This window comes from Diabrotica virgifera, chromosome 2 (genome assembly GCF_917563875.1).
Source record: "Diabrotica virgifera virgifera chromosome 2, PGI_DIABVI_V3a".
Lineage (NCBI taxonomy): Eukaryota > Metazoa > Arthropoda > Insecta > Coleoptera > Chrysomelidae > Diabrotica > Diabrotica virgifera.
Genome location: NC_065444.1, coordinates 52,898,691 through 52,925,322, shown reverse-complemented (window position 1 = coordinate 52,925,322; position 26,632 = coordinate 52,898,691). Strand labels below are relative to the sequence as shown.

General features: G+C 33.9%; 1 long non-coding RNA gene across 1 annotated transcript; it reads left to right on the top strand.

Moving 5' to 3' along the window:
• Positions 1 to 419: 419 nt before the first annotated feature.
• Positions 420 to 16,404, top strand: LOC126879509 (uncharacterized). The gene is made up of 2 exons (XR_007696080.1): positions 420 to 6,379; positions 6,489 to 16,404. It is a non-coding gene; the product is annotated as an uncharacterized LOC126879509 (long non-coding RNA).
• The last annotated feature ends 10,228 nt before the right edge of the window (positions 16,405 to 26,632 follow it).

Sequence of the window (26,632 nt, the reverse complement as noted above, 5' to 3'; positions counted from 1 at the left end):
TTTATAGTGTGGGGGCCAGCTAGGTTATCGTAGCCTTTTCAATTCTGATCCAAGGATGGGGTCCACTCAAATTTTTTATGTGATTTTGGTTGCTGATCGCGATCACGAATTTCAACGGTGGATTTCGATCGAGTGGTCAAACAATTGTTATAAACAATTTGATTGGTTATACAGGGTGTTTGGTAAAGAATGGGCCATAGCTCAACCTTAGATTCCTGAGGTTAAAATAGGTCGATTTAAGCTAACTTACCTTAGTACAAAAGTTGATAATAACCGAAATCAAAGTTAAACTTTTATTTTATTTATTTTTGAATATTTCCTGACAGGCATGGGACAACAACACGAAATTTGGTAAGTGGTGCTGGTACTGTACACTTCTACACCCTACTAAATTATGTTAAACAAACGTTTCTGGCTACTACCAGAGGCGTACGGGGGAACGTGAATGGTTGACCCTTCCCAAATTCTACGCCACTGGCGGAATTTCTATTTTAGTTCAATTCTTTGATTTCCCAATACTTTGTATGTAAATAACATACTCTTCATTTGAAGCTAAAAACGAAGTAGCATAATACATTAATCAAAATAAGTGTGCCTTTTCATTTTTAACTTCAAATATCTCGAAAACAAATGACGTTATTGTTACGAATGAAGAGTATATTATTTACATAGAAAGTATTGGAGAATCTAAAAATTATGCTAAAATTGCAGTTTCATCTGTGGCGTAGAATTTGGGACGGGTCAACCATTCACTTTCCCCTGTCGTACGCCTCTGGTATTAACCACAAACAATTATTTAACATAATTTAGTAGGGTGTAGAGTATATACACGTTCTGTCAAGTACCATATGGATATGTCAAATAGTTTTATAGGAGCGGGCACACATATGTATTAAAGTTTTAAATAAAAAATAACTTATTAAAAAAAAAGAATATTTAAAATAATTTAACATATTCGTGTGACACTTGGCAGAAAGTGTAGATGAAACTTCTATTTTAGCATAATTTTTAGATTCTCCAATACTTTCTATGCAAATAATATATACTCTTTATTCGTAACGATAAAGTCATTAGATTTAGAGATATTTGAAGTTAAAAATGAAAAGGCACACTTATTTTGATTAATGTATTATGCTACTTCGTTTTTAGCTTAAAATATCTCGAAAACTAATGGCTTTATCGTTATGGATGAAGAGTATGTTATTTACATAGAATTGGAGAATAAAAAAATTGAACTAAAATAGAAATTCCTCCAGTGGCGTAGAATTTGGGAAGGGTCAACCATTCACGTTCCCCCGTCGTACGCCTCTGGTAGTAGCCAGAGACATTTGTTTAACATAATTTAGTAGATTGTACAATACCAGCACCGCTTACCAAATTTCGTGTTGTTGTCCCATGCCTGTCAGGAAATATTCAAAAATAAATAAAATAAAAGTTTAACTTTGACACCCTGTATTTCGGTTATTATCAATTTTTGTACTAAGGTAAGTTAGCTTAAATCGACCTATTTTAACTTCAGAAATCTAAGGTTAAGTAAGCTATGGCCGATTCTTTACCAAACACCCTGTATAAGGATAAGGCTCTAACTGCTCTAGCTCGTAAACTAAAAGAGATAAAACATTTTTTCAAATACAATTTGTTCCTTCAAAAAAAAACCAAAAAAGAAAATGGTGGTATTAAACTTTAATCCAATAATTAGAACTAGAGATATTGTAAAATTAGTGCAAAATGGTTGCAAAAGAAGTTTTTTTCGATCGTAACTCCACTTCTGCGCATACAAATGAGCTTTACAAAGTCTCATTTTAAAGTTTAACTTAGAGACTTTTAAAAACAAACTTTGTTAAACTCCGTTATCTTTGTTTATATTAAAGTTATATTCGTTTGAAGTTGTAATTTTCTTAAAGAAATTGTAAATAATTTGATTTAAACAAACAGTAACGATAGAAAAACTCTAAAAGGAACATTTTGAGCTTGGAAAAACGTTCGTAGATTTATTTTTGACCAAGCTATCGATATTTTCATAATGCGCTCTGAGACGCAAGATTAGCTCACAGCGAAAAGGTGCGCGAGCGAACCGCTCGATACAAATTTGTTGCTGTAATTTGCTTAAAACCCTTAAAAAAAATAAATTATTAATTTACGATCAAAAAAGCTTCGAAAAATTCTTCTTTTGCAACCATTTTGTACGAATTTTACAATATCTCGAGTTCTAATTATTGGATTAAAGTTTAGTAAACGATATTTTCATGGTTTCTTTTGTTAAGGAACATATTTTATTTGACACATTTTTTACTTTCTTTTAGTTTACGAACTAGAGCTTTATAAACACTTCAATTGTTTATAACAATTGTGTGACTACTTCGATCGAAATTCACCCTCTAAATTATTCGTAATCAGCAGCCAAAAATACATATTTTGAATAGCCCACGGTGATCTAGCTGACTCCTGGACTATTAATCTTGATATAAATTTACATTTTCAAATTCTGCAAAACCTCAAAAACTTTTTTACAAAGTTTGATCATTTTTTATTTTAGAACAAATGACTATCTTCGAAAAAGATTGATTCTCAGATTGCGATTGATGTTAAGGCAGTCGTAAAAAATAGCAGATTAACCATTTTCTGATAAGTTCCACAATTTCATCCCCCAACTTTTAAATGATAGCTTTAGTCTGGGAGCTGGTAATGATAGTACTAATTTGGAAATTTTTATGATGTGTTTGTTAAATAAACGCGTAACATGTTAGTCGAAGAGCTTAAGGAAAAGTAGGTATGTAATTACCAAAACTCGTATTCTTTAATAATTCATTTCAGTTTAAAACCGTTACATGGAAATATAGGTAATAGAGTAAGGAATAATAATTTTAAATCGGGATGAGATTAGAGAATCAAACGTTTAATGTGGATTTCTTTGATCATTATTCTTAAATGTCTTATTTGTACTCCTTTTACTATTTACTTCATGAATATTTTTTCAAAGATTTGTTAGCTCTTTTGTATATATAGTTTATAGTTGCAATGCATTTTACATTATTCACATACATATTTGGGAATTTGTTATTCGGCTGAAACATAAACTCACAAGAGACACACCACATCACGAAGAATCATCATAATTGCAGACAAATCTTATAATGTAGGGCATTCTATGCCTACTAGGGACACAATGCTTTTTCAGTCTGTATTTGATTTCATATCATACCAGCATGTAATGTGATTTCAAAGTCGTTGCCAAGACTAAAATCCCTTCTTCTCATTCCTTGAGCCCTTGTCATGGTGTGGTGACAATAGTGGTATTATTAGCTTGTTGTCTCTATTGACTGCGATCCTGTTCCAGATGGTTTCATGAAAGAATTTTCCCACCAGAGTCTTCATTTGGTATACCCATTGTTGCTTTCTGCACAGAGATGGCCTCTAAATACACATTTGATGCCACCAGAAGGGGAGGTTAGATAATATGTAAGTTCAGTCTAGAACACGCTGGTTTTCCCCTTCGAATTAACTGTATACTAATATATTATACGAAGCAAGTGGACTGTATTATTCTAATTAAGATCAAGTAAAATGAAACAGAAAATATCTCAAAATACAATCACGACAAATAGATACAAATTATGAAAAGCTAAGAAAAACCCTTTGACAAAATTACATAAATATTTCCCTTGACCTAAAACCAAATCAGCTGTTACAAATATCGTAAAGGAAGTACAACAATAATTATCTAATATTCTAAACAGCTGGCTGAGACGATAAAATCTCCGAAGCGAATATGATACCTCATAAACGGCATTTTAAGAAAGAATTAATTGGTCACAAAAATATTAGGGCATCAAGAACGTTAAAAATATATCAAAACAATATTAAACTTCGGTTAGGTCAATGGAACATAGAAGAGTATATTTAAAAGAAATTATTATATTATGAGCGTTTACTACGAGAAAGGCACCCTATCAAAATCAATAAAATCATAAAATCAATATATGGATATAAATATGTCAATAAAGTGTAATGCTAAATAAAACACATGCAGTAATTATTATAATACGATGCAACACAGAAAAATATAGAATTATGTTTAAAATGAATGTCTATACGATTAAAGACCCAATGTCTTTGCAAATTCGCGCACTTCGCGACGTTAAAAGTTAATTGGAGGAAAAGGGTATCTGATTATACCACACCAACGTAAAATGTACTTTAAAACTTATTTTGGTACCTTAAAACTCCTCTCAGGGATGTACAATGCAGCAGGATTGCTATAGTCTATAGCGAGGACATCACCTCCTAGCAGAGCAGCGCAGGAACGATGATGTCTGGATCCCGTCATGGGACGCAGGGTAGCCCTTTGCTACCAAACGAAGAACACCTTCTTCGCTCAACGAACTGTGCACAACTGATTAATGTTCCCCGCTGACTTTAAATAAACACATTTTTAGGGGGGTCTCTTCTTCGATATTGGATTGGTACTCAATTAAAGAAAATTAGTTTTAGGGTTTATTACCGATTTTTTATTATTTCTGTTCCGTGGACGCAGTTACCATAATTTGAATGATGCCATATCGACACGTTCCCAATAGTAATAAACTAATAAACCAAGTTGTAATTAAACGTTCGTATATTTATAGTTCATAAAAGTTCATATATTAGACGCGACACTTTTTTACGATGTCTAAGAGCTAGCAACGTTTTCGAGAAAGTATTTTAACTATACGGGGAGAACCATAAGTTAAAAGAAAATTGCGGAACTGCAACACCCATCGTGTTGGACATCGACCTCTAGGTCCTTCTACAATCAATAGTTCCATAGACCCCGTTTTTCTGGCTATGTTGCCGAAGTAACATAGCCAGAAAAAAACCATATAGTTTTCTTAACAGCCTTTCTAAACTCTTGACCGATTCGTCTATCCACCCACTTCTCGAAGGCTTCGATCTTACTTCTATTCATTTTTTCTAGAGAAGAAAAATAAGGGCAATGACCAACTTGAGCTTAGTGTTTTGTTTGGCCATGAGTCTTGAACTTTTGATCAGTGACCAAACATTACTAGTCTACGCCATTGTTGATTATCAGGGAGCCCAAATATACAAATATGTCGTATTACGTCGAATTTCGCTACTTGGTGTATGTATGGGACGTTGATTATTATTTGCCCCTCTACGATCACTATTTTACATTTTCCGGTGTTGATCTGAAGTCCTAATTCCTTGTTTATCTGGAGTATTTCGTGGTTTATCTTAAGGCGGATATACATATGCGCTCTGCTCGGTGTGCGAGCCGCTCGCGCGCAGCGTATTCGTCAGATTAGTACGTGTTTTCAAGTGACGCACAAACGGCACGCACACGGCGCACCACGATATAAATTCTGTCGGTTTTTCAACAAACGCTTTGATGGTTCGCAATACGTATTTGGACGGGTTTGCGAGTGGTTTGTTGGTTTTGGCGCGCATGAGTTGAATATTTGTTAGTAATGGAATGGTCGGAACTGTCGGAAGGAAATATCTAACTTACTGATGTTTACCGTGGAAAATCATTATAGTGGGATCCTCAATAAAGAACCATTTAATTTAAAGAACAACTTAAATCCGATCTGAACGGAAATAGAAGCTGAAATAAAAAAAATGTACATGCGGACCTTTTTAAAAAATGTTAGTTCATTGTTGTACTAAAAATAACATTTATTAAAAATAAGATTTACTATTTTATTTGGGCATAAGCCACAATTCGAGTTTGAAATCAAGTTTACTTGACCTTTCGACTTTCACTTCGGAAATAGTTATCAATATCAAAAAAACATTCATAAGCAGATATATATTATGTGTCACCGGAAAGCGAAATAGGTAACGCACGACTTGGAGAACCTATAGTTTTCTAACTTCGTGTCTGGTGAAGCAACGCAGTTGAAACAAGCGGATATATTATAATTGTGTCACCGGAAAGCGAAAAAGGTAAGGCACAACTTGGAAGACCCAATAATTTTCTAACTTCGCTTCTGGTGAAGCAACAGAGTTGGAACAAGCAGATATATTATAATTGGGTCACCGGAAAGCCAAAAAGGTAACGCACAACTTGGAAGACCCAATAGTTTTCTAACTTCGCTTCTGGTGAAGCAACGGAGTTGGAACAAGCAGATATATTATAATTGGGTCACCGGAAAACAAAAAAGGTAACGCACAACTTGGAAGAGCCTATAGTTTCCTAACTTCGCTTCTGGTGAAGCAACGGAGTTGGAACAAGTGGATATGTTATAATTGTGTCGTCGGAAAGCGAAAAAGGTAACGCACATCTTGGAAGAGCCTATAGTTTCCTAACTTCGCTTCTGGTGAAGCAATTGAGTTGGAACAAGCAGATATATTATAATTGGGTCACCGGAAAGCCAAAAAGGTAACGCACAACTTGGAAGACCCAATAGTTTTCTAACTTCGCTTCTGGTGAAGCAACGGAGTTGGAACAAGCAGATATATTATAATTGGGTCACCGGAAAGCCGAAAAGGTAACGCACAACTTGGAAGACCCAATAGTTTTCTAACTTCGCTTCTGGTGAAGCAACGGAGTTGGAACAAGTAGATATGTTATAATTGTGTCGTCGGAAAGCGAAAAAGGTAACGCACATCTTGGAAGAGCCTATAGTTTCCTAACTTCGCTTCTGGTGAAGCAACTGAGTTGGAACAAGCAGATATATTATAATTGGGTCACCGGAAAGGGAAAAAGTTAACACAGGGCTTGGAAGAACCTATAGTTCCCTAATATCGTTTCTAGTGAAGCTACGCAGTTGAAACAAGCAGATACATTACAATTGTGTCACCGGAAAACGAAAAAGGTAACGCATGACTTGGAAGTACCTATAGTTCTCTAATTTTGTTTCTGGTTGTAGGAACAAGCAGATATATTATGGTAGGGGAGCAAAGTATGCTAAATGTGCAATCACTCGAGTGCTTTGGGGACCTATTGGGTTGTGATTATTAGGTCCTAAAACCAAAAAAGTTAAGTAAAATTTTCCATTTTAGTGGGGACTTCCCATTTTTTAATTTAATTTTCCATTTCCAACAATCTGTTTTCCGATTATAGCGCCATCTATCCATAATTCAAAAAAATGTTTCGAATAAAAGTTGTTTATTTTTATACAAACAATCCAAATCTGCAATAAGAAACGGCGTCTACCATTTAAGATTTTAAAGTAACCCCCCACCTCTCCTCCGTGGGGGGTCGTGTTTGGAACCATTCGATAGATTTTTCAAAAATATTGATAAAGTGTATTTTGCAGTTTTTCGATATGATGTTTAATTTGCGAAAGATCGCGGGATTTGTATTTAAAATTTTAAATTTACCCCCCACCCCTCTCCGTGGGGGGTCAAGTTTGGTATTTTTCGATAGATTTTTGAAAAATATTGAACACGTAGTTTTTAGTTTTTCAATCTGACGTTCATTTCGCGAAATATTCGCTTTTTTTTGTGAAACTTTTTGACTCACCCATTTCCGTACGCCCCGCTCAAATCGTCATATTTTTGAAATATAGACTCTTTTGCATGTATTTAACTTACCTTATCTTAATCTGACAATTTCGAGTATTTTTATGGATAGATTTTTTTCGGGCCCCCCTGAACGAACTCCTCTGTGTTAAGAGCCAATATATGGTGGAGGTACATCTGCAGGGTACCGCGTTTCTCCCCATATGATAATCTGACGCGCTCGAGTAACTGAAAAAATCCCAGCTTGGGCTCCCCTACCATTATATTTGTGTTGCCGGGAAGCGAAAAAGGTAGTTCCCGAAATGTTCCCAAACTGTGGCTTATTCCACATAAAATAGTAAATTGCATAAGATGACACAAGAAAATAGTTTCAGAACAATACCAAAATAAGATGTAGTAGAAGTACAGGACAGATACATGATTATCTACAATTACTAAACGTTCGTAAGTTTCCTCTGGATCGTCAAAATGAAAAATTTTAACGAACAATAACCGCGCCACGAACGCGCGGCGCACACACAGCGCGGAGTTCGCGGCGCGGATATCTATCTCCGCCTTTAGACGTTCGGTGATAGTAGTCATTTCGACTTCATTCGGTAGTTTCGGTTTTTGGTGTTTTCTTGTCCCTTATTATGATGATTACCCGGTAATTTAAATACTTATTACTTCATGTTATCATTTTCTTCAATTTCCTGAGTTGAACATTTTTATGTATATCGACTGTAAGCTCTGCTTTGGCTGTTTAGTTTGGTGTTTGCTTTTTTAGTACTTATTAGAAATTTCAGAAACTTCAGGCCGATACCATTAGTATTAAATAATTTCTAGTAACCGTCATAATAATTAAAAATTAATGTACATATTTGTTTAAAGGTACGGTTTATAAATGATGCAAAGGATCTAAATGCATAATCAATATCACATCTCATAAAAATAGTCAATATCCTAACCAAACGAGACACTACTTATGATTACATAAAAAAGTCGTACCTATTCATGAACTCAAAAATCTTTATTTTTCTTTTGTGTAACTATAAAAGGTATTTTAGGCAATAAAATCGTATTAAAATTTATAACGAACACATTTAAAAATTTCCCGCCGGCTCCCGTTCTATATTGTACAGAACATTTTGTGTAAATAATTAAATTAAATAGGGCTATATGTAGACGTATCGACGTACTATAAAAAACTTTATTCAAGCAACTTGGACTGATTAATTAATGCTTTTAAGATGAAGCTTGTTGTTAATTGTAGAATAAAATAACTCTTACTAGAATAAACAAACAATGTATTGTAGTACAATTACCATTAAACTTGCCGAGTTTACTTTTTACATAAGATAAACAAATACCACACTATTTACATTTTCCGATCTTTTTTTTGTTACTTTTAAACGAGATTCCGGCCTTTCTGATTGTGTATGAGTGGCATTTTGGTTGAAAGTGATAGTGAAGACAAATATTACAAAGTTCGGTATATTGGCAATACAGTTTTTGTATTTGTGCCAAAATCTTGTATTGTTGCTGTTAATTTTGAAAAATATTTTGGGATGCGAACGTTTTTGAATAATTTATATAGAAAATACAAATTGTGTGACCTTTCATTCCATAACTTCATTTTATTGCGTACATAACAAGGTAAAAATATAGATTCTATCCATGAAAACGCTTTTTATGGATCTACCTAGTCCAGGATATAAATTTTTGAATATTTCTCCCTTTACTTTTTTCTTTTTTAAATTTCAGACATGGAGTTCAACATAAAATTCAACGGCGCAAATTTCCTGGTTGCGAAATTTAAGGGAGTGGTACGGGTGCAGTTCAATACAATTGTTCAGAGCTGCAGACAATAAAGTTAAGATTGCTGTGATGGTACCCAACCTCCGACAGGAGACGGTACTGCAAGAAGAAGAAGACTTCCAATCAGGACCCCTTTGTTAGTGACGTGTTCTGTCCATGATATTTTCAGAATTCTTCTATACACGCACAACTCATATGATTAGTTTTTTCATTGATGCCGCATTCAAGGTCTAAGCTTCCATTCCGTAAAACAAAGTCGAGAAAACGTAGCACCTAGCCAACCTTACTCTTAGCTCTAACTTCAGATCTCTTGTACAGAGCACTTTTCTCATTAGGGACAGACCTAGGTCAACCATACAATCATAAAACCTCCAAACATCGTAAGTCCCCTCTGTCATAATATGATGGCATCAAATTTTTAAAGAGTAAAGCTGCAATAAAGGATTTTCTGGCCTCTCCAGAGATCACCTGGAAATTTATTCCTCCTCACGCCCCTCATCATGGTGGAGTCTTGGAAAGCGCAATTTAAAAGTGCAAAGAACCATCTCCAGAGGCTCATTGGCAACTTAATGCTCAGTTTCGAAGAATTTTTCACGGTATCGACCCAAATAAAGGCTGTCCTCAATTCTCGACCCCTCTGTGCCATGTTCAACCAGCCTGGGGATCTGCCAGCTCTTACATTCGGTCATTTTTTTTAAATGGCAAACCCCTCATCTCTTTTCCAGAAGTCAATATAAATGAAATATGTACCATCATATAGATTAAACCTCTGCGAAAAAAATTGTATTATAATTCGTTAGAAGGACCATAAGGCCAGTATTATACTAGGCAACTGGTGACGCCACCAAGTTGCTCCACCAGTGACAAGACCACTATAGACTACGGTAACTAGTTGCGCCACCAGTTGCCCATATCGGCCACCAGTTGTCCATAATATTTTGTGTGCTTTAACGGTAATGGCCTTAGACTAGGTAACTGGTGACGCAACTAGTGGCGGAACTGGTGGCGCAACTAGTGGCTCCACCAAATTAAAGCACACAAAATATTATGGGCAACTGGAGGCCGATATGGGCAACTGGTGGCGCAACCAGTTACTATAGTCTAATAGGTCTCATTTACTTAAATGCCCCGTGACGTAATGAGTCACTGGTGGAGCAACTTGGTGGCGTCACCAGTTGCCTAGTATAATACTGGCCTAAAGGAAAAGCAGGTGTTCATCCACGAATTTCCTGTTGGACAGCAAACGTCACGACCTGTCATATTGGATTTACTCACATGATTGTGGTTGTAGGTTGCTGCTTCTCTTATTTGTCTCTTGTGGGGATAACATTATACACTGCACTTTTCTTTACTATTTTATTAACAATACAGACACTCTACACTTGGTTAAAATTACTTTGCTGTTGGATACTACGGAACGTAAGAAACGTAAAACTAAACAGTTTTAGTGATATATCAAATATGGCAAGTGATCATCTTGTTGCACTCCGCGTACTTATTCACTTCCTTACCTTTTTTTTCGTGATATAAGTTTGGTTCTTTCGCTCTTAAAATAGATTACTGTTCTAAACAATATCTTCGTATAGAAATCCTAATATATTTTTTTACTCTACCTTGTTACATCCACCGATTTAATAAAGATAGGAACAGAAATCTGTAAAATTTGTAAACTTTTCTTGTTAGGTAACTAGGGTTCCTAAACCCGATTTCCCGAATATATCAAAATTCCTTTTACATTCTTGTCGTGTCAAACCAACTTCCTTTTATCTCGTTGGTCGTTGGTTAATGATCTAATTACTTTTGTTTTTTCGAGGTTGTACATAAGTGTACTTGTAATTCCGTCGTCGCTGAATAAAACAATGCCAGCAAATCAAAAATGATGGATCAATCATGTTTAAACCCATGTCCTATCAACCTAACCTTTTCTTTCCATTGAAACTTCATTATTTTTAAGGTCGTCATTAATATCAACAAAATGAGAAACATACCTTTTTATTGTACATACATGCATTTAATTTACTAGGTTATAGTCCTGGAGCCCACCATTAAAAAAATATATTGCATACCTTTTTCGGAAAATTTTCAGGAGGGAGTGTTTCGTAAATATAGAAGTTTCTAAACTTGGATGTGTCGAACAACTAGAGTACCCTTAAAAATTTGTCAGACAATATTCAGTAAATTGTAAGTATTTTGTCAAACAATCCTGCAAAAGTTCATCATTTATGAGTCCATAATCCGCCCCCATAGGGGGGGGGGACGCACTCATCATAAAGAGTCATAGAATTTATACCCTCACAGCTGAATTTTGCAGGATTGTTTGATAAAAATATTTACAATTAAGTGGTAATATTGTCCGACAAATTTTTAAGGGTAATTCAGTTGTCGGACGCACCGAAGTTTGGAAACCTTTATATTTACGAAAAGCTCCCTCTCGAAAATTTTCCGAAATAGAAAAAATGTCCGACTCGATATGAATAACTGAATAAAACAGTCTCATGATGAGGGAGGTAATATTTTTTTTAATGGTGGGCCCAAAACTATGTACTCAGCGAATTACTTATATGCAATTTTAAAATGTTCACTTTCGTATTTAAAGTCGAAAGTGAATAACTGAACTAATCATTAACAAAAAAAAAACAAGCAAAACTGAACTTTGTAATATTAAAATAATTGTAGCCTGTGATATAGATCTTCTTTCTCGAACATTCTTATTGATTTCTACCTATCTTGAACTTTCTCATTACCGAAAGATTTACACTGACATCGTTGTGTAAGAGGTACTGTTAGATACTTGTAGGATAGTTGTTAATATGCATAGCATAGTATTTGTTGTTTATTTTGAATAAAATTTATTTTTGTATACAATGTATGTTAAATTTTTCTTAGAAAGGAAAGACTATTTGTGGAATGTTGAATTTTGTAATAAACAAGTATGTATTTTTCTTGGTAGAGCTAGATTTATACCATGACCATAATTTTAATACACAGTATGTCGCAAAAGTATGGAATAAATTTATTATTTTAGAAACAGACGAATAAAAAAAAACTTAAAACCCATCAATTTTAATTTTTAAATTGTCATTAATTGATATGTGTGTTAGACAATATGTCATCAATGTTGGCGTAATGGCGTAATCGATGATTTCATTTACTAAACTAAATTACGTTAGAAAAGAATTTCTAAGTTCATTGCAATGATAAACCAACAGTTTTGGTTAACGTTATCAAAATGAATATTCAAATAATTGCATCGCAGCAAAGCGGATTAGGAGACCTTTCAAATGAGGTATCCCGTGACTTCGCTTTGTATTTAAAAAAATCTTCGATTACGTCATTACAGCTTGTCAAGTATACGGTGATACTTGGCCACACTTGCGTAGAAAAATAAGTGGGAACGCATTCGGTGAATTGTGTTTCTGTTGACTGCGCATCCTAGGTGGAGCATAATATCAATAAGGCCAAGTATGATCGTATATTTGTCAGACTGTACGCCAATTCTGATGACGTAATGTACAAAACATAGCAACTGATGAACATTCAAACATTAAAAGTGACGTGTTTAAGATTTTTTTAAAATTGTCTGTTTTTGAAATAATTTATTTATTCCATACTTTTGCGACAACTTTATCTGTTGGTTTATGTACTTGTGTATTTTAACGTCTATGATCGTTTTACTTACAGTTTTTCTGAGAATCGTACTTTTCAACAGCTCAACCATTGGTTATGTCAAAAGTTTATGTTTATTTAAATAGTTATGGTATTTAATGTAGCTCTCGAATACAGTGGATTATAAATCTTAATTACACAATATACTGCTAGGTGATTAGCTAAACGAACTTAATTATACAAGATTCACTATTTCAATAGTTATTCCGCAGTATAATGCTAAGTAATCAGTAGATCACTCCGCGAAAATTCTTTGTTCTCATGTTCCATTTTGGTGAAGACGCATCAAAAGTTTGGTCCTTCTCGCAGATGAATGACAGCTAACGGCATACTGCGTTTGACGTGATTGGTCGTTATCGTAGCGCATTCAAAATTTTTTCTCAGGAGTGGATTGTAAAATTGAAACTGTCAAATTTTGAGAGTGAACTAACTGATTCTTTATCATGAAACTGTGGTTATACCGTTGTTTCATTTAAAGAGAGTATCGTTTTCGAATATTTTATTTAAGTGATATTATTAGACTTTGTTTAATAGTTTCCCAACGTTGTTTATGGTTTATTCTCTACTGTAAACTAGCAGTACCTTTGAAATTGTTGAAATGTGGACATAGTGCAATACCTTTCAAAAAAATCAGTTGTAGAATAGATGTGTTAACTGTTGGACTAATAGTTTTGTTTTATTAGAATAGATTTTGGTGCAATTTCATCACCATTTACAACAGGATTGTAGATGGGATTCAGAGCCTGAACTTGGTACAACTCTTCGATATTTTTTTACAAAGTTTTCCAGAAAGTTAGTGTAAATCTTTTCGGTGATGCTTAAATGTATAGAACTTAAAAGTTTTTGGTGGTTTTGTTTAAAGTGGCATTTTGTTATAAATATACTAAACATTATGGATATGAAGAGAGCCTATAAATATCTTCGAAAATAATTTAGGTCATTAACTGTGAAATTTATTCATTTTTATATCCAATAAAGTTATTCCAAGATAACTAGAATCGTTTAACGAATTCTATTTGAAGTAAATATGGACACTAACATGGCTATTTTGACTTTGTTGACAGCTGCTCTAAGAAGTCCGCTAGTGGTCACAGTAAACCATTTTCGTAGGTTATGCAACCATTATTCTTCTTCCTGAACCTCTTTTTCCATGTACTACCTTGAAGTATGGTCCAAGGTAAGTCGTAACATGGTTCCATTATGAATTTATTCATACTCCAGGTATTCCAGTTTGCGACATTTTATGATCATGACTAGATCGTGCTCTTCACCCATTCTGTGATGAACTTCTTCGTTGGTTATTTTGTCTATCAAGGAAATTCTCAATATGTTTACAGTACCACATTTTAAATGCTTCGAGTCTATTCAGTGACACTTTAGTTAAGGCCCATGACTCCACTCGATGTAAAAGAATGGAAAATACGAAGCATCTTGGTAAACGAACCTTGGAACGAACATCTTGAAACTTTATATCGTGTCTGTTTTTTTCAATCGTTTTTCATTTTGATGACGACTGATTTTGATGACGACTGATCTTTCATTCTCGATCCTTATCTTAATATCCATTGAATTCTTCATTGTTCATTTAAATTTTTACCCAAATACGAGTAGCAAAAACACAGCAAAGATACAGCAAGGTAAAATTGAAAAATCATCAAAATTGATTTTTCGCATTTTTGCATAAAATTTGAGTTTTGAACATGTTCCACCAACTCTAGATAAAAAAAAACTTCATATTCCGGTTCAGCGACCTCGAAAACATAAAGAATGACCAAAATGGGTCATTCACCTTAAAGTTGATTTTCGTGTTCGGTATTACGTAATTTTAGGGGTTGCTGCCGCTCGCCTATTTGTGGATGCCAAGAAAAATAAGAACCAGTAGTCTTATTATAATATTAGATAGACTTTTCGACTAGACGTTTAAGGCACTGCGTAATAATATGGTCATTTGTTCCGCGACCCGATCGAAACTTTGTTTCTGGTAGAAATCGAGTCTTATTTTTAATCTATTTGCCAATTTGCGAGTAAAAAGCTTGTATATGAATAAATAACTATCTATGGTTTAGTAAGCTAATGAGCCTATAGTTTTCAAGATCAAATTTTCTCCTTGTTTTGTGAAGGATTATAACCGAACTTTTCCATTATTTGGAATGTTTTCGTTTTTGTCTTCTCCTTCTTATAACCGTCTGCTTTCAAAAGTTGGCTTTCCAAATGGGAATTATAGCTTTGATAAAGTGGTCAAACCTCAGGTCTTTCAGCCTAGCCTTCCTACTGATTTTTATCACTGTACTTTACCTTCCAATGTGATTCGAAGTAATTCATATCTTTCACCTCTCAACACATGACTAAAGTATTGTATTTTCCTCTTTCGATTATGCTTACTAATTCTTTTTTTTTACTCATACGCCGAAGTACCTCATAGTTAGTAACTTTTTGTACCCTTGCAATTCTCAGTTTCTATGTCTACTTGACGGAAACTATCATAAATATGTATATTATTATAGTACGTACTTCATATTTCAGGGAGTCATCAGCATCATCATTCAACCTCTTCCGTTCACTGCTGGACATACGTCTCTCCCGCGTTTTTCGCCACTCTTCACGGTTCTGTGCGTTTTGTGGCTATTTCTTGGACATTTGTATAATGTCGTTTATCCAGCATATTGGTGATCGTCCTCTGCTGCGTTTATCTTCTCTTGGGAGCAGTCAATTAGTTTTCTGGTCCATCTTGAGTGTTTTAGCCTCGCTATGTGACCTGTCCAATTCCATTTTACCTTGGCTATGCGTTTGACGATATCAGTGTCTTTTCCTCAGGTCTTGATTCCTTATTTTGTCTTTTTTTGTCACGCCGAGAATCGATCTTTCCGTGCGCATTTGTGCGACTCGCATTTTTAGCGCTGTTGTTTTTGTGAGCATGAGAATTTCTGCTCCGTATGTCATACCTTAATAGGAAGAACGCATGTTGCTCTTAAAGATGTCTCTTAGTAACTTTATTTAAATTGAAAGGAGGGTTAGGTTAGGGAGTAACTTTATTTAAAATGAAAGTTATAGATAATTCAAACTATAGTATTAAGTAGTATTAAGGATCTCTTTATTTCTATATCAGTAAAAAAGAATGCTACTTTAAAATCTCAAGATTTTTATATTAATTTGTACGTAAGAGGTGAATCATATCATTTAAAATTCGCGCGAATGAAGCATTTTTTGTCGGAATGGGTGTAGTTTACGTAATTTATAAAAAAATAAAATGTTTATAATAACTCGTAAGTAGACTAAGTGTACATGTTTCGTACTTGTATGATGTAGATTTTACTCGAAAGCTCTCTCAAAGCCGAATTATACTTGAATGTACTATAAACTCTTAGGTACCACTATGATATAGTGTTACTTTTGCTTTGATGCCATGTTTCTTAACTGTATAACCTTATAATATGTATTGTACAGACTGTCTGAACTGAATAAATATTCTTTGGAAAAGTTTTTTGTTTTTATTTTGTAGGAAATATCCCGCCATTGATCATTAAAACAATTAAATTAATGTTTATAGTTATTTATTATTATTTCAATATTATTATCTTCTCTTAAATGTGTAGTAGTAATTCAGAAATTAAAAAGTGAATAAAACAAAAAAAGAATGGAAAAAATAACAGGGAATCTATTTATGGGCAGAAATGGGAAATGAACAATTCATTAAAAAATAATTATAAATATTTAATATTATTATAAACAATGAACAATAATTATCAACTACTATCTATTAAAATTATTAACATTTACACAAACAAATGTAGTTCATTAATAGTACGCGGCTGAATAATTGGTTGCCTACTATTATTAAGAGGCGTATAAAATTGTTACAAATAAGTATCGTGGCCGTGAGGATTATTCGTATAATAAACTCTATTTTGGTGTATTTCTGTTAGAGAATCAAATTTAAAGATTGCAACGTAATAGCACGCAAGCTCATGTAACGTAATGGCAGTCTGTTTCGATCTTAATATCTATTGTTCTAGCAAACAGTCAAACTAGTCAGAAACCGTCAGCAAACAGTTGGTCAGTGAGAGAACATAATACAGTCACCAGAGCTATCCCCTCTACTCGCGCTGGTCCACTATTAGCTGATGGTTTCAAACCGTTTGAAACTGATTCTAGAACAAACCTAACATGTCACTACGCAAGCATCACTTGTTAAATTAAACTCGTGACCAGTGAACTATTACTCACGGGTAAAATAATGGTTGTTATTATCTATTCAAAAATAGTGAATAATGAGTATGTTATTAAACGGTTGTAGAAAAAAATATATCAAACAATATAAAACACAACTGGACTGGACGTATCCAAACATAAAATAAAATATTTTTGAAATTGAAAATTTGAGGTTGATGTTGAGAAATGTTAATAATCGGGATAGGATTGTACGAAAGCTTACCTATTGTATTTGTAAGTCTATACAATATACAAATTAGGTACTGGTAAGAGTATGGATGGAGTTGATAGATCCCGCCGCTTAAAAGAAGGTGAGTATAATTTTCTTTTGCATTCCAGAGACAAAGTCGAAATTGTTAAATTGTAGTGTGTGAAGTAGTATTTGGAGTTAAAATAATGAGTAATAAAATAATGTCAATAAAGTATTAATCGGATACAAAGCGGATACTGGAATCGAGATCACGAGATGATGCCTACCGAAGCGTAGGTCGCCCACTAACATGTTAGACTAACGATCTAAAACTTTGCAAGAGGCATAAGATCGACACATATAGAAATTGTGAGAGAGATCTATTTCCAGCAGTGGACAAGCGAAGATTGACTGATGATGATGATTACTTGGTCATATGACGTTTTGTACCTTTCCCTGTTCTTTTTTTTTTCATTAATTTCCAGTAAGTCCTATGGTTTTAACAAAGGAAACAGTTTGCTCAATGGAAATTTTAGGATTTCCCCAAGATTACCAGTTAACCAGTGGATTCCTGCCTGATATCACATAGTAATGACATGAGATGTGTATGGCAATACATATTATCTTCTTCCATTTCGCATTTTTCTGTAAAATGGTTCATTCGTATTACTTACCTATTTTGTATTGGTGTTCAGAAAAGGGTGCTTAGAACAACCGACAATTGCACTGATGAACCATCCGATGAATTTGTTCCTGAGAATAATCCGTAATAGGATTTATAAAAAGTTAGTTAGTGAAATTAGCGACAATCAAGTAGGCTTTAGAAACGGCATGGCCACTAGAGAAACTCCATTTTGGAATAAATGTGCTCATGCAAAAAAATCTAGATATGAACTAGGATATCTATGCTTCATTAATTTTAAAAAGGCTTTCGGCAGGGTCCAAAATGACAAATTAATTAACATTATAAAAAAGACACCCGTGACATCAAAAAGATAAGTTTATATTGGAATAAAAAAGTCAAAATAAGAATCGAAGAACAACTGTCCGAAGAGACAGATATTCTTAGGGGGTAAAATAGGGGTGTATATTGTCAACGCTGTTTTTAATGTCCAAAAGTCAAGCTATCTTTAGAGACACTAAAAGATTGTATAGATATAGATGGCATGATTATAACAGAGAAATTACTAACAGCATATAATATGAGCACATGTCACATGAGCGAAAACTGTTACCGATATGACATCAAAATGAACTTAAGGAAGACAAAATACATGGTTATCACAAAGCATCCACGACACAACGAAACATCAACAATATTCACACATCCAATTTTTGTCCTAACCTCTCCCCTTATGAACTTTAACCAAGGCATCTACTATCTTTCATCTGAAAAACATTTATCTCATAAACCGTGCAGATCAAACTAAATTAGAATATAAATATTTAAAGCTAAATACATTATCTCATATGTATAACTAACGATGGTAACTGTGAAGCAGAAGTTCGGAGACGTATTGGTATGGAAAAAATGCGACGAGTCGCCTAACTAAAGTTTGGAAAGACAGATCTATCTCTCAAAATATCAAGATGAGACTGGTGAATGCTCTTGTATTCTCAATATTTCTATACGGAGCAGAGACTTGGATTCTTCCCGCATGCGAGCGCCAAAAAATTGATGCCTTTGAGATGTGGTGCTGGAGAAGAATGCTGCGTATACCTTGGACAGCTCATAGGACAAACGTTTCCATTCTAAACCAACTCGATATTAAAAAAAGGCTGTCCACAATATGTCTGCAACGAATTCTGCAATTCTTTGGTCACGTGGTTCGCAGAGGTGACGACAGTTTGGAGAGATTAATTGTTTCTGGAAACGTTCCGGGGAGAAGATCAAGAGGACGATCACCAACTAGATGGGCTGACCAAATAAAGCATTCAGCTGGAAACTCATCCTGCGAAGCTCTTAGAGCAGCTGAAGATAGAGACCAATGGAGAAACATTGTTAGGAATATTGGAAGAAATCACGATCCTCAGTAATGGGGAAACGACATGAGAGAGAGAGAGACATATCTCATTAACTGTTAGATATAGGTACTATGCAGGGCCGAACTGGCTTATAAAAAAGACGCCAACCCAAATTCTAAACAAAGACGCCGAATCCCTCTTAAGCTTTTTACAACAAATTTTTTTGAAATCCTAATTTTCCTTTTATTTCTTTCTCTTTACAAACAATTCTTCTTGGAAGGTTGTCAACCTTTTTTTTGCGCGGTTGTCTGATGCATCTGTTGCCGATTGGTGATGTAATATATCTCTTGCTCTATTGACCACATGGCTCTCCCCCATACTGTTTATATGGTTATTGCATTATTTTTTATCCATTATTATGTGTCTGATTCGTTAATACACTGTATGTTACATTTTCTTCTGTCTTCCGTCTTCACTCTTCACTCCTCTTTCGATCTCTCAGAGCATTTCTTGTAATTCTTCGTTAACTGACTTCGTTATGTTCTGGGGCTCAACAATCCTGGTGCAACGAACACATAAAACTGCACCTGTATATTTTTGATATTATAAGAATAGAAAGTACAGAAACAGCGAATACTAATACCAACTAAAAGCGCCCAAATCGCGAAAAATGGTCTTGTCGCATCTAATAAAGCTATTAAGACAAACCTCTTGGTGCCATTTTCGAGCTATGTGTATTGGCCTTTAATTATCTGATCTGATATGAGCTGTATTTTGCAAAAGCAGTATGCTCAATTGATCGTTGCACAAACAAGTAAAGAAATATTTAGGGGCATTTTCTTTGGGTAAAAGTTCAAAAAATTTTCAGCGTTAAATGTTTTATTGGATAGATGCTAACGAAGACAAAAGGCGCAGCGACCTTTTCCCACCGGCGGTAAAAGAGAACAGGATAGTTTATTTATTGGAACTTTTAAAAACATTCGATCGCTCGTCCTGAAATTCTCCTCTAACATTATAGGTCTGGATCCCGCTTATGAAAAAAAAGTTGATTAATAGCAAGCTGAAAATTTGTTAATAGCTTAAGAGTGTCTAGTCGGACAAACTTTGATATATGGGAACACTGGAACAGGGGAAGTTTTAATTGTGGAATAGGTTAAACATTTGGAACGGACAGACCACGAAAACGGCACATGTATTTTGTCCGACAGAACCGACTTAAACTCTCCGAACAGAGATTAAACTCTCATGCAAAAATCAGACTGGTATTTATCACCAAATGGGCGTTTTAATGAGTGGAACATGTAGAATATGTCAAATGACAGGAATTATGAGAGGTGATAAATAGCATTCTGATTTTTGCATGAGAGTTTAATCTCTGTTCGGAGCTGTCGGACAAAATAAATGTGCCGCTTTCGTGGTCTGACCGTTCCAAATTTTTAACCTGGTCCACAATTAAAACTGCCCCTGTTCCAGTGTTCCCATATATCAAAGTTTATCCGACTAGACACCCTTAAGCTATTAACAAATTTTCAGCTTGCTATTAATCAACTTTTTTTTCATACGCGGGATCCAGACCTATTAAAATCTTTTATAATTATACAGGGTGTTTTATTAATAATTGTCCATATATTAACTGGAGAAACCTTAGCACAAAATACGAATATTTAACCTAAAACACTTAAATAAGATGTGTTTCCTTACTGAGTTACAGGGTGTTTTATCCAAAAATTTAAAAACTATTTTTGCTCAGCATTTTAAAACTATTCGACGTATCCTTTTCATACTTGGCAGAAAGTGCGACTACTAGACACTCTACTAAATTATGATTAACAAACGTTTCTAGCTAATACCAGAGGCGTACGACAGGGGGTGGTGAATGGTTGACCCTTCTCAAATTCTACGCCACTGGAGGAATTACTATTTTAATACCATTTTTAGATTCTCCAATATTTTCTACGTAAATAATATACTCTTCATTGGTAACGATAGAGTCATTAGTTTTCGAGATATTTGAAGTTAAATATGAAACGGCACAGTTATTTTGATTAATTTATGATATGATTCATATGATTAAAATTTAAAAATTATTTTTGTACCTAGTACTTTAAAACTATTTGGCGTATCCTTCTCATACTCGGCAGAAAGTGTAGGTACTGTACACCCTACTAAATTAAGATAAATAAACGTTTCTAGCTACTACCAGAGGCGTACGACAGGGGACAGTGTCTGGTTGACCCTTCCCAAATTCTACGCCACTGACGAAATTGTTATTTTAGTGTAATTTTTTTATTTTGCAATAGTTTTTATGTAAATAATATCCTCTTCATTCGTAACGATAAAATGATTAGTTTTCGAGATACTTGAAATTAAAAATGAAGCGACACACTAAACTGATCAAAATAACCGTGTCGTTTCATTTTTAATTCAAATATCTCGAAAACTAATGACTTTATCGTTACGAATGAAGAAAATATTATTTTCATGGAAAGTATTGGAGAATTCAAAAATTGAACTAAATAGCAATTTCGCCAGTGGCGTAGAATTTGGAAAGGGTCAACCATTCACTTTCCCCCGTCGTACGCCTCTGGTTATTGCCATAAACGTTTGTTTAACATAATTTAGTAGCTTCTACAGTACCTACACTTCCTGCCAAGTATGAAAAGAATACGTCGAATAGTTTTAAAATGCTGAGCAAAAATAGTTTTTAAATTTTTAGATAAAACACCCTGTAACTTAGTAAGGAACCACATCTTATTTAAGTGTTTTAGGTTAAATCTTCGTATTTTTTGCTAAGGTTTCTCCAGTTACTATATGGACAATTATTAATGAAACACCCTGTATACCCAATAAAGGAAAACATACAGCAGATTGGCAGTTAATTGCATACTTCAAATTTATTATTTACTATTTATTATTTCTAGTTATTTTATACTTAAATAAAACAGACTCATCATGATCATACACTGCTTTCTACGAAAATTTACATTTTATATGCATTTCCTACCTTGTGATTACTGTAAACTAACATTAGTTAATGAATATGTGTAGTTTCTTGATAAATATAGTTATAAATTAATAATATTTCTAATTTCTAATTAAATCGGTAAATAGTAGCGGATAATCCGCAGGAATTCGTTATGCTGGGAGAGGCGAAAGATAAACTTGTTCTATGCTAGTTCTGCAAAATTCTTCGTTTTATAGTGGTGAAAATAAATTTATCACATTGATTATTGAATACGGAAAAATAAATCATATATATTATGTAGGTATAGTAATTTATTGAAGATAGAGGTAATTATTATTTATGCAGCACAAAAAGCACTCTGAGCAAATATAGATACAGCTACACATAAGATGAAACTTCCTTTCATTCAGACTTTTTTGCACCCTTTTGCTCAGTGGCGTAACCAGGGGTTGAGGGGTTACAACCCCTCCCCAACACTTAAATTGGCTATATTGCATACCCCCCAGAAAAGTAGTTGTAACCTCCCTTTTAGGATCATATTGGTTACGCCGTTGCTTCTGCTCCATCTTCTATTTAGTATTCTCGTTGTGGTTCTGTCTCTCTTTCGTGTTCCCGTCAAATGATTCCAGCACTGTCTTAGTTGTTTTTGAATCTAAGAGCTATTCAACTTCCGAGCCAGAAGCCTTATCATCTTGAAATAAGAAGCGGGTAGAATGAATAAGTATCCTCGTTAAAAAACCAGGGTTCGGCTGATAGCATCCTGCGGGAGCCTTTGGTCAATGTTATAGATGAAGTTCCCAAAGAAAGTGGACTTGGCATGTACCAAACGGCATAGAGAAACGAGATTGGCTTTATAATTACTAACCAAAACGAAGCTTTTCAAGACGTTACTGTATTAAATCAATTTTTCAAGTGGAAGTGACCATAGAATAGTTAGAGCGAAGGTAGTCTTGAATGTAAAGAAGGAAAAAAAAAGAAATGTTGTAGCAGGACTAAAAATGTTACATTTACTGCGATTACAAACAGAAAAATAGAGTGTAACGTACAGAAAGACGTACAAAATGAAACCAATATTAAGCAGCTAAATGTTGGTGGACGTTCTGATAAAGACATAGAAGAAGTGCCAAGGCAAGCAAACAAAAAAAAATGAAAAACTTACTGAACAAGACAAGGACACAAGGAACCTATGCAAAAGTAAGGGAAATGAAAGATACGCACAAAACGAACATAGCAGAGCTAAGGAATTTAGAGAAAAAAACTTCAAAAGCCGTCAGGAACGAGATAAGGAAGTTAAACACCAAAGAAATAACTAATCCTTCTCATTCCCTGAGCCCTTGTTAGAGCGTGATGACGCTCTAAATATTGTTAGCTTGCTGTCCATTAGCTACGATCCTGAGCCACATGGACGGTTTCATGTAGGGATTTTTCCTCCAGAGTCTTCACTTCGTCTGTCCAACGCGTAGGAGATCATCCTCTGTGTCTTTGGCCTTCTACCTTTCCTTCTACTACCAAGTGTTCCACTGTCACTGTACTTCTGACTATGTGGCCAATGTAGTGTAGGTATGTTATATTTTTTTTAGCCTGACTTTTATATGAAAATATTCTTTTCATAAATAGTCATCCAACAGAACATTTCGGATTGTCGTAGCGTCCAAGATTCATATCCGTATGTTAGTTAGTATTGGGGATATTGTCTTGTTGGTCCTTAAGGGCCGGGAAAAGGGCCAACTCTCGAACTTAGGAAATACACGAAATGTACACTATACTTTTATTGAAAGATACAACGTCCATAAGCGTAGGACTTAAGGAGGTGTTGTTTCAGGGGATGTCGTTCAGACACCCATCTCGAACAATGCTAACTATAATAATAATCCATACATAACCCCTCCTCGGGCTTTTTTTGTCTTCCTTTATCTTGGACTTTGAAATTAGATTATACGTGAGCAACGCTTCGAAACCGCAAGGTTACCCAAACAAACTACATCAATTAGCTACATTATCAACCTTCGCTTTGTTTGTTATTATAGTACTCCAGGGTAATAAGCTAGAAATAGACCATGTTCGGGACACTCAAAGATCCAGGTAGCTGACTACTTTTTTAGTTATTGTATACATATAGGATGAAAACCTACCTGTTTCCTGCCTAGAGTTCGCGTCCGTTTTTTAATCATTAACAATTTAGTGCAAAAATCGCGATTTTTTCGATGTTTTGCACCCCATTCAAAAGCTAAATAGTTGACATAAAATTACAAAATTTTATTTTTTAGAACGTTAAAAACCCTTCAAAATGCCGATTTTTGAAAGTTAAAAAGTTAATTTGTTGCTACGCAAACTGCAAAATAAGTGAAAATCGTTATTTGTTAATAACTTTTACTAAAACTACCTTAGAACTTTAGTGTTTTACTCAAAATTGGATATTGGGGTACTTAACAAATCCTCAAAATTTGAGACCGATCCATTAATTAGTTTAAGAGTTATTCTAATCGTTTATCCCAGAGACCTTTATTTTGCAATAACATAAGACAGAAAATAATGAAGATATGGCAATTCTGCGTATGCCAAATGAAAGTAGAAAACTGATACTATCAAAATGTACTAAAAAACGATAAAAAATTATCTAATATAGTCAAAAATCCCAATGGCAATTTTGTGAAATTTTGTAGTTTAAAAACATTTAGAATAACTTTAAAAATATTGTCCGTAGAAAAAGTCATTTTACATATTAGAAAAGCTGGTATTTTACACGAATTTTTAAAAATGAAGTTCAATTGGTGACTAGTCGTGGTAAGTGAAGGGGGATCTGGGAGCCGACAAATGCACGAGTTCAAAAACTAAAAAAAGCAACTTAAAACTACTATCATTTTCTATATCTCGGGATCTACTGAATATATTTTGATCGTTCTTTTTTTAATTTGTATGTAATTTTTCTGTACATTACAAATATGCAATTTGTCTAGATATTTATTAATTAATAAACAGTCTAATTTGTTTAAACAATTTTTAAAAAAATAATATTTTCCCAAAAATCCATGATTTTAATCATACTATCCCTATTAATCATAGAAAAAGTTAAGGTATACTTTAATAAATAAACTATCTTCAATAAATAATTATCTAATAAAAATCATTTATTTATTAAAGTGTACTTTAACTTTTTCTGTGATCATTAATGATACTATGATTAAAAAAATAGATTTTTGTAAAAAAATATTTTTTCAAGAATGGTTTAAACAAATTAGACTGTTTATTAATTAATGAATTTATAAACAAATTGCATATTTGTAATGTACGTAAAAATTACATACCAATTAAAAAAAGAAAGATCAAAATCCATTGAGTTGATCCGGAGATGCAGCAAATTATATTCGTTTGAAATTGCTTTTTCGGTATTTTAAACTCACTGGATTTGTAGGTTTTCCCTAGTAATCGTTTGCACTACATTTTTGAAAAATCGTAGAGGGTGCTGTGAAGGTATAATGTTTGTGCAAATTTTTTAAGAAAAAATACAAATCCCATTCTTTAAAATGGTATTAATGAGATTCCTTAATTATTATAAACAAATTAGCTGTGAGTTAAAAAACCATATGGCTAACTTTGTCCCAAATAAGCCCAGGCTAAATTTTTTGTTTTGAAAATTCGTGTTAAAATACTATCTTTTCGAATATATAAAAATATTATTTCTACGGACAACATTTTTAAAGTTATTCTAAATGTTTATAAACTACAAAATTTTAAAAATTTGGCATTATAATTTTTGACTATGTTAATTATTTTTTTATCTCGTTTTAATACATTTTGATACTATCACTCTTCTACTTTCATTTGGCATACTCAGAATTGCTCTATTTTCATTATTTTATCTTATCTTATTGCAAAAAAAAGGTCTCTGGGATAAACAAATAGAATAACTCTTAAACTAATTAATGGATCGGTCTTAAATTTTGAGGGTTTGTTAAGTAACCCAATATCCAACTTTGGGTGAAACACTAAAGTTCTAAGGTAGTTTTAGTAAAAGTTATTAAGAAATAACGATTTTCACTTATTTTGCAGTTTGCGTAGCAACAAATTAACTTTTTAACTTTCAAAAATCTGCATTTAGCAGGTTTTTCAATGTTCTCAAAAACTGAATATGGTAATTTTATGTCAACTATTTAGTTTTTGAATGGAGTGCAAAAAATCGAAAAAATCGCGATTTTTGCACTAAATTGTTACTGATTAAAAAACGGACACGAACTCTAGGCAGAAAACAGGAAGGTTTTCTTCCTATAGGTCTACAATAACTAAAAAAGTAGTCAACTCCCTGGATCTTTGAGTGTCCCGAGAAAATCCTTATTACCCTGGACTATAGAACCAACACCTCGTTAACGACCTACTTA